A 13158-nucleotide genomic window follows, 5' to 3' on the forward strand; every position below is an offset into this window, starting at 1 on the left:
ACTGTTCTCCCAGGCTCAGACTAGAGATAGGCTTACTCTTGCAGCACACTGCAAACACTTGCAGGGACAAACATGCCTAATTTTGCCTGTTTCATTTTCTATTGTGGAATAGCAAAATTAAATTAAGAAATTTGCAAACCTTACATGCAAAACTAACTTGCAACTTTGTAACAAAAATTATTATCAGCTGTGAATATTTCTCGCATTAGAGCCATGCTGCACAGAAAGATGGTGAGGTATTTGACAAGCCATTATTTGACATGAGGCAATCAGGCAAAACCACAACACAGCATGAGGGGCAGCAGACCTGTAGCCACCATGGCACGGTCAGTCCCTGCAAGTACCTGAAATACCTGAAGTAATAAATTAAATCCACCTTTAACACCACAGAAACGTAGCCATTGTGAAAGCTTTATGAGGAACATAGCAGAAACAACACTGGCATGTAACATTTGTCCCACTATATTTCAACCTTTGTGACACTTTTCCAGCAAATGCTGAACACCATTTGTTCAGATTCACAAGCACTCAGAGTTAAGGCTACTGGGCACTAAATGGAAAAGCCTCATGTAAAATACTTGTTTGACTTTTTCTTTCTAAAAATACCTCTTTCCTGCAACACTGAGTACTTCAATTGAAACTACCCTAGGAAGTAAAGGCAAAGGCCTTCTTAATAGAACCAGATATTCTCCCACAATGATCCCAAAAAATAAAAGCAAGACTTACTTTTTTTTTTTTCCAGACACACACACACATTCCTACTATAATTGTATATGGCATGTTAATACATATCACAGGCTCAAAAGACTTATTCACTGTTACTTTTAGGATGAGTGCACACTTAATTATTATCCCTGTATGTGTTTTGGCAATGACCAAGAACATAGAAGACATTAATGAGATGTTTTATAACGCCCTGAAGTACATTTTTCTCATCAAGATAGAAACCCATGCTGTGCTTTATAACCACTCCAGCACAGATACAACCTCTGAGTTACAGGCTGTTCTGCTCCCGTCACAGCTGCCCAGCCTCCTGGTCACACAGTACCCTGACCCTACTCTGGAGGCATTCAAGACCTGCCTGGCCGCCTTCCTGTGTAACATCATCTAGATGTTCCTGCTCCAGCAGGGTGATTGGACTGGATGATCTTTCGAGGTCCCTTCCAATCCCTAACATTCTGTGATTCTGTGATCCCAGATGCTGCTGTACCACCAGGTCATTTTACTAAAAGTAACATGTTTGTAGTGAATTTATTTTTTCCCTTTGAAACTGAAGGCCAAATGCTGCTGTGCCTTCATTTGCGCTTCAGTTACAGCACCTCTGTGAAAATAATGCCTTTGGGCTTGAATGACTCATGGGGAGACCCCTTAAGCTGCTGCATTTTTGCACATCAGTCATCACATTTAACTGTGCAGCCTTAGTGACAAACATTACTAGAAGCACTGCAAGCACATCAGCCACCACAATAACGTAAATACAATACAATAATGTAAATGAAAGACCTTCTCTTCATATGCGTCTAGAGGATGAAAGCTTTAGAGAAAGAAAAGGTGCCACCTTATTGAGGCATCTCTAAAACTTTTTTTTCCCACCATCTAAAAGTAATAAATGACATGTCAAGCCAAGAGAACTGCTGATAAAGCTGCTGGACTCAGGGAAGCCGGGTATTATTATTAAGGGCACTGAACTTCGAAAACACAGTATGTGAAGGATTTGTGATAGCAGACAACATTTTGTCATTTCTTCTTCTATTGGAACTGAGAAAACTTACCATGGAGGAATACTTTTTACAACACAGGCTGAAGAGAGGGATGAGGTTGTGGGGTGTGTTCCTCACTCCTCCCCTGACCCCCAGCAGCTTTGCAATTCAGCCCCTTTGCACTGACGCGGTATCCACGGGCATTTACAGCCCGAAGCACCCCGCCTGTGCAGCGCCGACTCTGCAAGGCCGGACACCGGCAAGCCTCCCCTCACCGACAGGCCCCGCGTTCAGCAGCGGCCGCGGCCGGCCCCGGGCCGCACCTGCCCCGTACCACCCCGCGTCCCCCGGGCCCTCGGCCACTCGGAGGGACAAACGCGGCCCCCGCCACCTCCAGCTCACGCTGGGGACCAGCGAGGCCCAGCCCGCCCCGCGGCCGCTTCGCCCGCAGGCCCTCGGCCGAACCTCGGCTCCCGCCCCACGCACGCCGCCACTCACCGCCCCGTCAGCGCCTCCGCCGGCCGCCGCGCAAGGAGGCGCGGAACCGCCTGGGCGGAACTCGGAGCGCGCCGGGCCCGCCCTGAGGGGCGGGGAGCGCCCGTCTGCCCGCCGCCCGAGAGCGCCCCCGCGCGGCGCCTCGGGGGAAGGGGCGGGAGAGCCCTGAGGGAAACGGCGGCCCCGCGGGTCCCTCCCTCCTCACCCGCCCGGGGCCGCTCACCCACGGGGCCGTAAGCGGCCGAAGAGAGTGTAAAGCTGCGTAGCCCGAGATAGGTGAAGTCTTCCCCCGCACTCGGAGCGGGAGGGTGGGCGGGAGCGGGCTGGCCAAGGCGGGTGTCCCGAGGGAGCCACCGGCAGGTGCCCCAGAGCCGGCGGGGCCGTCAGGAGCGGGGAGCGGGCGATGGCACCGGCGGGCACGGCCTGGAGAACGTGGCGGGAACGCAGCGCCCTGTCCCGGGCGGCCGGGCCGCGCTCCGAGGGGGCAGGTGGTCCCCAAAGTTGACGCCGGTCGCTGTGCCCGGGCAGGCGGCTGAGGTGGCGCCGCGCCGAGCGCTCACCCGTGGGCCGGGCGCTCACCTGTGGGCCAGGCGGTCACCCGTGGGCCGAGCGGCGCCGAGGCTGCTGCTGAGGAGAGTTCTGCGCGCAGAGTGAGGCTCAGCGACCTGACTGAAGGTTTTACCAAGTGTCTCCCGATCTCTGAGTTGAGTTATGTTTTTTATGTTCCTTTCGTGCTCAAATACTTCTCTGATATGGAGCTACACACATATATATGTAGCATCTCCCAAGCAACATAAAAACTGATGCTCCGTTGGGTTAACTGGTAACTAGTCACCTTCCTTGGGCTGTCTTTCTGGAAGGAATAATGTGTCAAAATCGTTAACAATAATCTCATACCCAAGTTAACCCCTGATGAGGAAAAGAATAGGGGTTTCCAGATTTTTTAAGGTATTCCACAAAGTCACAGGATTTGCATTTCTAAGATTCCCCTTAACAACCAGGACAGAGACTTACTCTATTTGTAAATTAAAAATTTCCCTTTAATCAGCACCTCATCATCACTAAATTTGATTATTCAGTTAGAAATATATTTGAAATGTTTTTTGCAAACTGTTTTTGCTACTTTTATGGATCTTTACAAAACTGATGTGCCTTAATATCAATATCACTGTACAGAACTTTAAGAAAGAGGAAAGTTGCACAACCTCGGTTGATTTTGTATGCTGAGTAACACTGTGATCTTAACATGTGGTATCTCGGACTACTGCAAAGCTGAAACAGCTTCACAAATCAGATATTTACAGGGGCCTGTCATGACATTATATGTCAAATGCATTTCTTGTTCTAAAATATCCAGTAATGCAGATAAGTATTTTAAAAAGAACTGTACAAGCCAATAAGAAAACACCATATGTAGCAAGTCTTCATTGTTTTGGGGTTTTTTTTAATGTCGATGCTAGAAAGAAGTCTGGTGTATCAATAATTATCACAAAGAGATGGATTAGCAGGCAGAATGCAGATATTATCAAATGGGATAGATACAGCTACTACTTGGATATCATTACTGCATGTATTGTGTTATATATATAGCCATTATATATATTCATATAAAATGGAAGAGTGAGAGCTGATTGGAGAGAACCAGTTTCGTAGAACAAACTAGAACACCTCTAATTGGATATAGAAATACACTGACAAAAACAGAACGAAATAACAAAATTAAGAAATGAGTCCCAGCTATTGGTTTTGATCCTAACAAGGATGCGCGAATAACTTAACACTTTATTCCTTTTTTTCCGTCATGCTTTTTGACAATTTTCTTGGTCTGAAGCGTGGTGCTCCTGCTGGCAGAGAGGAGCTCTGCAACGATCCACCGGAGGGCAGCAGATCCCAAACCTTGCCGTGTCACAAGGCGCTTCAAAAGGAGGGAAAAAAGGCAAAAAACCAAACCCAAACCGAACGCCAAAAAACTAGAAAACTTAAGCTTTCCGTTTGCTTTGTCACTTTGATGCCCGTATTTTTCACAGAATATCGTATACAAAGCAGACATCATGGGGAAATCCATGCAATGCTATATTTTCTGGACTTCTGTGTGACACCACTGCTCCAGGTCCGTGATATGAATAGCTGAAAAGATGTTGTTAAGATACTGCTGATTCATCCTCAGCTGATGAAACAAGCACTGTTTGAGTCCTTACCCTGTTAAGTGTTGTTCCGTGTTTACCAGATCAGCTGAGACAGTGAAGAATAAAGGCGATTTTAATGTCTTGTCTACCCCAGCTGGCATTTACAAGCACGAGTCAATAGGATCCTCTGCAGTTTAACTAACATGGCAAAGGGAATATTGTCTGTTCTTTTAGTTACAATTCTATAGCATCTGGTGCAACTGTTTTAATTTTATTTCAGTTGAAGTAATATGAAAAAAAGATTAACATGTCTAACTTACGCTACAAAGTCTGTTGTAGTTATGGACCACTATGAAAATTCTCCCCCAAAACTGACAATTTAGTTTATTTAACTTAATGGCATTTCATACTTTAAGCAGGAAAATCTCAGTTTGTGTATCAGACAGAAGGTCTTGAGGAAGCCTGTCTCAACAGTGTTAGAGAAACTGATGGAGCAGACAAGCCTTGCCACACTTGCAGCAATGTGAAGGGCCAAAACTAAGGTTTCAAAGATTGCTAAGTTAAAAGGATTTTCCAAGTTCTGGGACAGCAGGGAAAACAGGAACACTGACATCTGAGCTTATGATTAAATCATCTTTTGAACTCAGCATTCAACACTATTCATAAAATCAAATCAGTCCTTCATTCCAGGACTCAGCTAAAGTCATAAATTTAGGTATGGTGAAGTATTTGCCTTTTCAGATTCATCTTTCATACTTAGAGCTAATATTTATTTCAATATTTAAAGTAAGTAATTTTCCTAGCACCTGCATTAAGCTTTTTTGTCTTTTTTTAAGCACCCCAAGTATTTCACACTAACTTTCAGTTTAGAAGCATCTCACTCATTTTGTAAGTGCATAGTAATGCATCCTGATTTTTTGATACAAGTCTTGCATGGCTGATCTAACTGCTCAACACATTCTCATTCACTAGAAGTAGTAATTAGTACACTTTTTTGGTAATTTGTTTTAATGTCATCCAGCAACATCTTATTTGTAAAATAGCAATGGCAGTCAGGAATCTCTACACTTCAAAACAGATTAGCGAATGCCAGTTCAACTGAAGAGGAGAAAATTACTTGGCAGAACTTGGATGCACAAACCGCATAGCAAATCAGCTGAGTTCAGCTCTGTTTTGTCTGTTGGAGTTTTCTACCCTAGCTGCAGAAGATAAGACCCTAATGAACCTGTATCTTGGTCAAATCAAAGTAGACATGAAAAACATAAAATTTAAATCAGCTTTCCCTTGGGATATAGCCAGTACTTTCCAAAGTGGTATTATGCAAGGCATAAAAATAAAATCTTACTCGTGGCAATTCAAAAAGGCACATGTGTGTTGTAATTTCTTTTTTACTTTAATTTAGGGCCCCGAGGATTTTTGTCAAGAGGGAAAAACGTGGAATTAATGATGGGACATAAAAGTCTTTGACACAGTCTTGTTTACTAACAAGAAATGGATGAAAGCCTGTTTTTTCTGATCCCCAAAGCAACTGGGCAGCAGATGAGAGAATTTCTTTTCTCACAGTTCATCTTCTTAGTACCTTACCTTCTTCTGTTCTTTTTCTTCTTCAGAACTGCACAGCTCTGCTGTGCTAACAGTCCTGCTTTTCCAGCAGAAGCACAAGGCAGACAGGCTGATGCCTGCAGCAGCTCCATGTCCAGTCCCGTACACACGCCTGTGCCGTAGGTCAGGCAGGACACCCACACACCTCTGAGCTGTGGGTAATTCGGAGTCTCTTGGCTAGGAAGTAGAGCCCTTACCCCCAGCCTGTTACCATGCTGATGCCTCTCAGTCTGCCTTGTGGCTGTAAGACCTGTTCAAGGAAAATAGTATGAGTCATGTCTTTTGCAAATATTTATTAAAGAGATGTTCTGAGAAAATAGTGTGCTATCGTAAATACAATGTACAACAGTATAGATGAAGAAATATGAACTAAATATCTTGCAGGCCTACTTTATTCCTAAAGGCCGAGTCCAGCCAGCTTCTAAGTTGGGGCAGAGGATGTGGCTATTTGGCTGCTCCCACACTGAGTGACTAATGCTGGGTTGCATCAGGGGAGTCTAGGAAGCTGGAAATACTTCAGTGAGAATTCCCTATATTACTCACAGTATGTAGTATTAAACAAATGCATTTCAGTCATATGGGGTGAGCTGTATGACTCATGTCTAACTACATTTTTTTATGATTAATATTATTTATTTTGATTCACCTTCAAAAATAATGACTTTTCTTTGCCTCATAGGCTGCACTGTAATGATTTACTTATCAGATAGTAGCTACTGTATATGCTTGGCACTATTTTAAAAAAGGCATCATAGCCAATTAGTTTGATCCTGGAGTTCAGATTATACTGGCTTTATTGCCTCTGAAGATCTAATCTTAGCAGGTGCTGAGAACACTCCAATTTTGAATGACCTCATATACTTTGTAAATCTCAAAGAAAATTGCATGCAACTGCAGAGTGAAGCAGGTGGTGATAACTTTAGCATTTCTTAGCAGTACCCATAAACAAATTAATAATAATTTATTTGGATATCGTTCATACTGCAAAGGCCAATTATAAATTATGTCTCTGTATCTTTGACTTCTTTATAAACCAATATATTTTTATGCTGTGAAGGTTTGTGGACAAAATTGGCTTTTTTTACCTGTGGGATCAAGCCATTAATAACGAAAATGGGTGTGACAATGGAAGTATTTTCTGACAGATTCCAGAGGTGCCTTCTTTGTATTTAAATTTGGGTAGAGATACTTTGGTATAACAGACCTTTTTGTCTTATTTTTCCCATATTCTGTAGTAAACATAAGGCAAATTTCTACTTGGGATGTAGCAGCAGCAAGTTTCATTATGGATTCCTCAAGATACCGGGAAGAGATACAGTGACATTTTTGCTGGCGGGAGCTACAAATAGTACAGAACTGGTGTTTTCACCCTCTGGAGCAATATTGGGAATAAATTTTTCAGATAAATCACTGGCCAACCTCAAACTATACACTAGGAAAGACGACTGAAGAGAATTATAAAAAAAGGTCCAGAATGAAAGTGTTCTGAAAGACAAATACATTGCCTTTGGTCTTTTGATCTAACAACTTCCCTGAGGATCTGAGTCTGCAAGGTGCAGAGCAGTTCCTGCTTTATTGTAGGGGCAAATGAAATGGGAAAAAGCTTATACTGCTTGATCCCAAATTTGGTCTTTCAAAATGATGCAAATTAAAGAAACCCTGTAGCTGAAAGTGTTTAAATCAATCAGGTTAATTTTGGTAGCACAAAACTGAGGAGCGACATCACATATAAACCAGACTGCGGTTCTGAGGGAGCAGCAACTTCTGGTGAAAAAATAGCTGGGGACTATAATCAGCAACAGGAGGTTATTTGAAGGGGATGACCCCCTTGAGCTGTCTCAGTTGAAACCAGGGCTCCACATTCGCCGCCTAACAAATAAAGCAACAGTCAGTGATTATATAAAACAGTACAATGGGTAGTTTCCTACTGGAGGACTTCTGATTTCTAGTGTGTTAACCTCCACAGCAGGCATAAAGTTGTCTCCAGACAAGTGCTGAATTGACTAGAAATGCAAGACTTTACAAGAGTGCTGAGCAAACAGAAGCTGGCATTAATGAAATATTTAATGGGTGCAAAATTCTTTCACCTCTGTGCAAAGTGAGTGAAATGTAAAAAATAAGAGAGCATAAGTGAAAGAAAGACCCAGGACACTTGTGAGAAGCCAGGATCTGCATAATAACACATTGAAGAGTGTTTCTTGTGTTTTCACCAGAAGATTATGTCATACAGAGTTTACAATACTGAATTCTTAATTGCGTTTTTATGACTTGTAATTGCAATACTAGAACTGTGCTGTGCAGTCAGAGCACTTGTAAACAGCAGAACTGAATCGTATTGGGATCCCAAAGCACTACTTTTTTTGCTTGTAGTGTTCTAGCAGATATACATAAACTATTACTAATGCAGTATTAAGTGTCATGTATGAGCTGTTAATGCCTGTAGGGCTACTAGAGCAAACAAATGTTTATTTTGTCTTGAAAGCTCTTAGGAAACAAATACTCATCTTTAGTTGCTCTGTCTACTTGGAGTCCACCTTAGAAGTTTTCTTGGAAAGTCTGAAAGACTTCACACAATTGGTCAGTATGAATAAGATGCAAGGATCACCAGGAGGCAAGAATGCAACACCATCTAAAAGAAGCAGAGAGTAATCCTTATTTTTCAGCATTTAAAAACCTGATAATGACTGGAAAACATCCTGCTTAGAAAAGCATTATTTATTTCACCTTATGCTGGGTGGGTTTTTTTGTTGTTGTTTGTTTTTGTTTTTTCCTATTGCTGTTACACATGATATCTCCTTGATCCTGACATTCTGGTTTCTTCTATATTCGAGCCTTTCATTTCTTCTCCAAACTCTTTGAAAATATTTTTTACATGAGAAATATTTCTTCTATATGATATTTTCTAACTAGATCTTCAGTGTGCTTAGCACAGGCTTTGTTCTGAACGCAAATCAGGAATCACCTACTGTGTATTCACTTGTTTCCTGTCTTCTAATGAAGGTTTATTCAAGTTAGCCTCAGTATAGCTTTCAGCACTGCTACCTGTTCCAACTTTTAACACTGAGTACCGCTTTGATCCAATCTTTTGACAGGTTTTCTGTGGAATGTCTCTATCTCTCTTCTCAAAGTCAATTTCTCTGACTGGGAATATAGGTTTTGGATTGTATCTGTATTTTCTACTCCCCTTCCCCCATCTTTAGCTTACTCGTCATTTTCCTGTGTTTTGAAGTCCACCAAAAGCCGTCATTCAGCAGGGTATGTGAACAGAATCTTTGTCCGGCAAAGTGCTTAATTGTGTTTTTCAGTTGTGTTTGTACAAGTGAGTTAGGAGCACACATAGTACTGCACTGAAACCAGTCCCTGTCTTTGTGGAGAGCAAGAATTAAGCACAATCCTAGTCATTTGTCTCTGCAGTTCTCTTTCACCTTCCTCTTAACACTAACACTCCTTCGGTTGTGGACAGTATTCCAGCAACAGTGTGACTTGAATGCAAGACAGCTGTATCTGAATATGGTAGTTTCCATCAGCCCTCCCTGTAAAATGTCATACTCTGGCTATTGCTGGCATTTTGGAACAGGTGGCCAGATAGGAAGTGTAGCACTCAATTAAAATTCACTGGAGCACTGTTCTTGGTTTCCATTAGTCACAAAAAGTGCAGCCAATGTTTCTTCTTTATTGCTGTGGTGCTCTATATACACACTCTACAAAGAAATGCCTGTTGGTCTGGGTAAACGGTGTTTTTAAATATTGACTTAATTTTGTCTGGCATGAGCTCCAGTAGACACTTAATAGTTGTCAGTTAAAATCGTCATAGGCTGTGTAGAGGAGATCTTTGGAGACAACAGATCTCTGTATATCTTTGTCTGTAAAGTGAGGTTCATGCTAGCAACCCCATATGCCATACATTTCTGATTTTTTTAGGCTTCCTGAACTGTAGTCGGCCAAAAAGCTGATATTAACGTGCTGCTGTCACTTTATCTGCGCTCACTTCCCCACAGGTAGACACAGAGAATAGGTAGCAGCACAGAACAGAGAAAGAAAAAGACCTGTGTTCTGCAGGATGGCCTGTGAATGATGGTGTTCTTGGGATACCTGATGGTCATGACGCTTTTTCACTTAAGTACATCAGGCATGGATGTGTCTCCTTCTCCGAACTGCTGTAGTGCAGCTCAAGAGCTAATGTGTCAGGGGCTTGGAGTGAATATGAAATATCAGACCCTAAGACTCACAATTTTAGCAATATTGTCAACTTTGACATACTCCTGTCTTGAGCAGAAGCTAAATTGATATTCATGTCCAGCTGATGCTGGATTAAACTTTCATGATTATTGTATTAATTGGATAAGTTAAAAAGACCTCTGCTCATTTCTTGCTGTCCAAAGCTGTGTGGAAGGAGCAGGGTCTGGCCTGAGCTGGGGCGGAGGGCGGGCAGGTCCCTTCAGTGCAGGCAGTGCTGTGCCTGCCCACGGCTCCCGCAGCGGGGAGCGTTGGGCTTACACACCCTCGGCAGCAGGGAGAGCCTCAACTGCAACCACATCATTGCACCAGGAAATCCATGATCCAGAGCATATGTAACAGGTAATTTATAAATTCGCAAAAGGGGACAAAGAAGCTTTAGCAAATGACAGAAAAAGCAAGTGTGGTAATAATCAGGTTGTGCCAGGGTCTGAAATTAAATTATATGGAGAACTATGAAGCTTACATGTTGGGTTTTTGTAATTCTCTTTGGAAGAATAAATGGTAGTATGGCATTTTAGAGGCTAAAGGGTTGTGATCTGCTGGTTCGTGCTTCAGCTAGCTGTAAAGCTGTAGCTATTCATATCAAAAGATGGGATCTTGAGAAACAGACGGTCAGAAATGCACTTGGTGATCACAAGGGAGGTTGTCATAGGGTGCTTTGTTCAAAGGACTGGCTCAGCTTCAGATAACTGCTGCCAAAGTGATTGCCAATCAAGATGCTGTTGCTCTTGCAACTCCAAGCACGACTGCAGGGTTAAAAGTCAAGTATTATATCAACTTTCTGATATTAAAAGGATATTCATTATTCATAAATATTCCTCCGCTATGTAGTTTTTACTTTCTTACTGTATCAGTTTTCCCAAAATCACACACATAAAAGGATGGAAGTAGATACTCAGGACACTCGTTAGTCACACTGAGCATAACATTTGAAGCTGTTACTTCTCTGGAGATTCAAAGGTGGTTTCGTAACATCTAAATATCAAGTTAAAAAAGATCAGGGTATGGCATGATGTGTGAAACGAAACTCAGCTTTCCCTGGTTTGTCAAGCTGTTGTTTTGCAGTATCTTATAAGTGACTATGACAAACAATTAGAAAGGGTTTTAGAGCTTGAAAAACATTTTCCAGATAATGTTGCTTGAAGAAGACTGGAAGAAATTAATCCTAAAATAATTGCACTAAGATAACTCCAAAGATGAACTTGATCTGCTAAGTATAGTCAGGAGCTGCAGAGCTAAAAACGGCGTTGTTTTTGAGTAGGCGGTTAACAAAATATTCCCTTCGCTCAGATGTAATCGCTTGGAGATTTGTGGGGTGAGCCTGATGAGTTGCGTGCTCCCGTTGTGCTTCCCCAGGAACTGTTCAGTAGCAGAGCAAATAAGAACCAAACATAGAAAGTTGAGTTGCAATCTTTTGCTCAAGCAATTATGAACCTTATGACCATTAACTTCAGTGTTCCTTCTTAATTCAATGCTCTTCTGTTTATTTTTAGCACAAGTAGTTCTTGATTTTGCAGTTTAGAGCAAATAGATCTTGGTTTTATAATTTAATTAAGCATTAATTTGTCTTCCTAGACTATTACTGAAAAAAAGAAAAATGTGGCAGATCCTGGAGATGGACTTTTTATTTTTGAGTTAGTAGAAAGCAAGCTTTTAGAATAAAGTGTACTTTTACTTCTTTGACTCACAGAAAGGAGAAATGGTTCCCATAAGGTAAAATTGATGAAACCATTCCTTGGGGAAACCCTGACAAAGCAGGAGAATTGTCATGATGATGGAGATTGGGGTACAGTCAACTAAGGAGATGGCAGATCATGAACCAAAAGGGAATTGCTGTCCTGGGGAGGTTGCTGGCGCACTGCCTGCTATTTGTGCCGCCTCGCATGTGGCTCCTGATGCAGTGACTGCAGACATGGCCACGCTGGTGTCATCTTTGTGATGGCCCTTGCACCTTCCCTGAGCCTGGATACTGTCAGAGTACATCACCCTCAGTAAAAACTATCAGCCGAACCAAATATGAAACACATTCTCTGCTGCCTGCCTGCCTGCTAACATGACTGCAAACTAGTGAAACAAACATGCCTTTTTTTTTTTTACAACATACATGTTTGCGTTAGTATTTCTGTGTGTTTGGATTAAAAAGAAAGTTTCACTTCTATTTGTAATTAGTTTCACTTTTGGCTCAACTGCAATGTTTGCATTTCAAAACTGTATTGCAAGAAAGTATGTAATATTTAATGTCTAAGTTGAAACTAATAATAATGCATACTGAATATGATTTGCAAATTGTTATTTTTGCAAAGTTTAGTGTCTATGCTGTTTAAATGAAGAGAGTTTCGGTACAGCTTTGAAGAAAAGGATTTTTGTGTTTTATGAAGAAAAAGCAATATTTTTAAAATATTCCCTTTTTCCACGAAACTGATGACTAGACAAATAACAAACATTACAAGAGCAGAGTGAGTGTAAGGAGGATAATTGTATTGTAAATAGAATTTTGAATACATTTTTGCAATGGAGTTGTTAAGAATGAAAATATGGCGGGATAATTATGTGAGTAGATTGAGCTGGTTTTTATGACTCTGAGGGGGCAGACACAGCCCCTTTGTCCCAGTTATTGGCAGAAGTCTAGGTAAGAATCCAGATTTTCTTTCAGATTGCAGCAGAATCAGCCCCTTCAGACACAAGGAGGGGGGAGAGAGAGGAAGTGAAGCAGGAGAGTCAGATGGATCTATGATTGACTTTAAAAACATTCTGTATATTTGTGAACTTTTTATACTGTTATCAGGTTTTCATTGGAACTGAGGAGCCGCGGAAGGCTCTTTGCCATGCGGTAATACGGACTTTCGTCTGTCCCTTGCAAAAAGGGGGATCGCGTTGGATGTACCTGGCTGCCAGTGTCACCACCTTCGGTGTTTACTTTTTTACGGCCGGCAGTAATTGCGTTCTCATTTCTTCCACCTCGTGCTTTCGAGGGGCCTGAGTTGTTTAAATGCCGG

This window comes from Nesoenas mayeri, assembly GCF_963082525.1.
Source record: "Nesoenas mayeri genome assembly, chromosome: 8".
Taxonomy (NCBI): Eukaryota; Metazoa; Chordata; class Aves; order Columbiformes; family Columbidae; genus Nesoenas; species Nesoenas mayeri.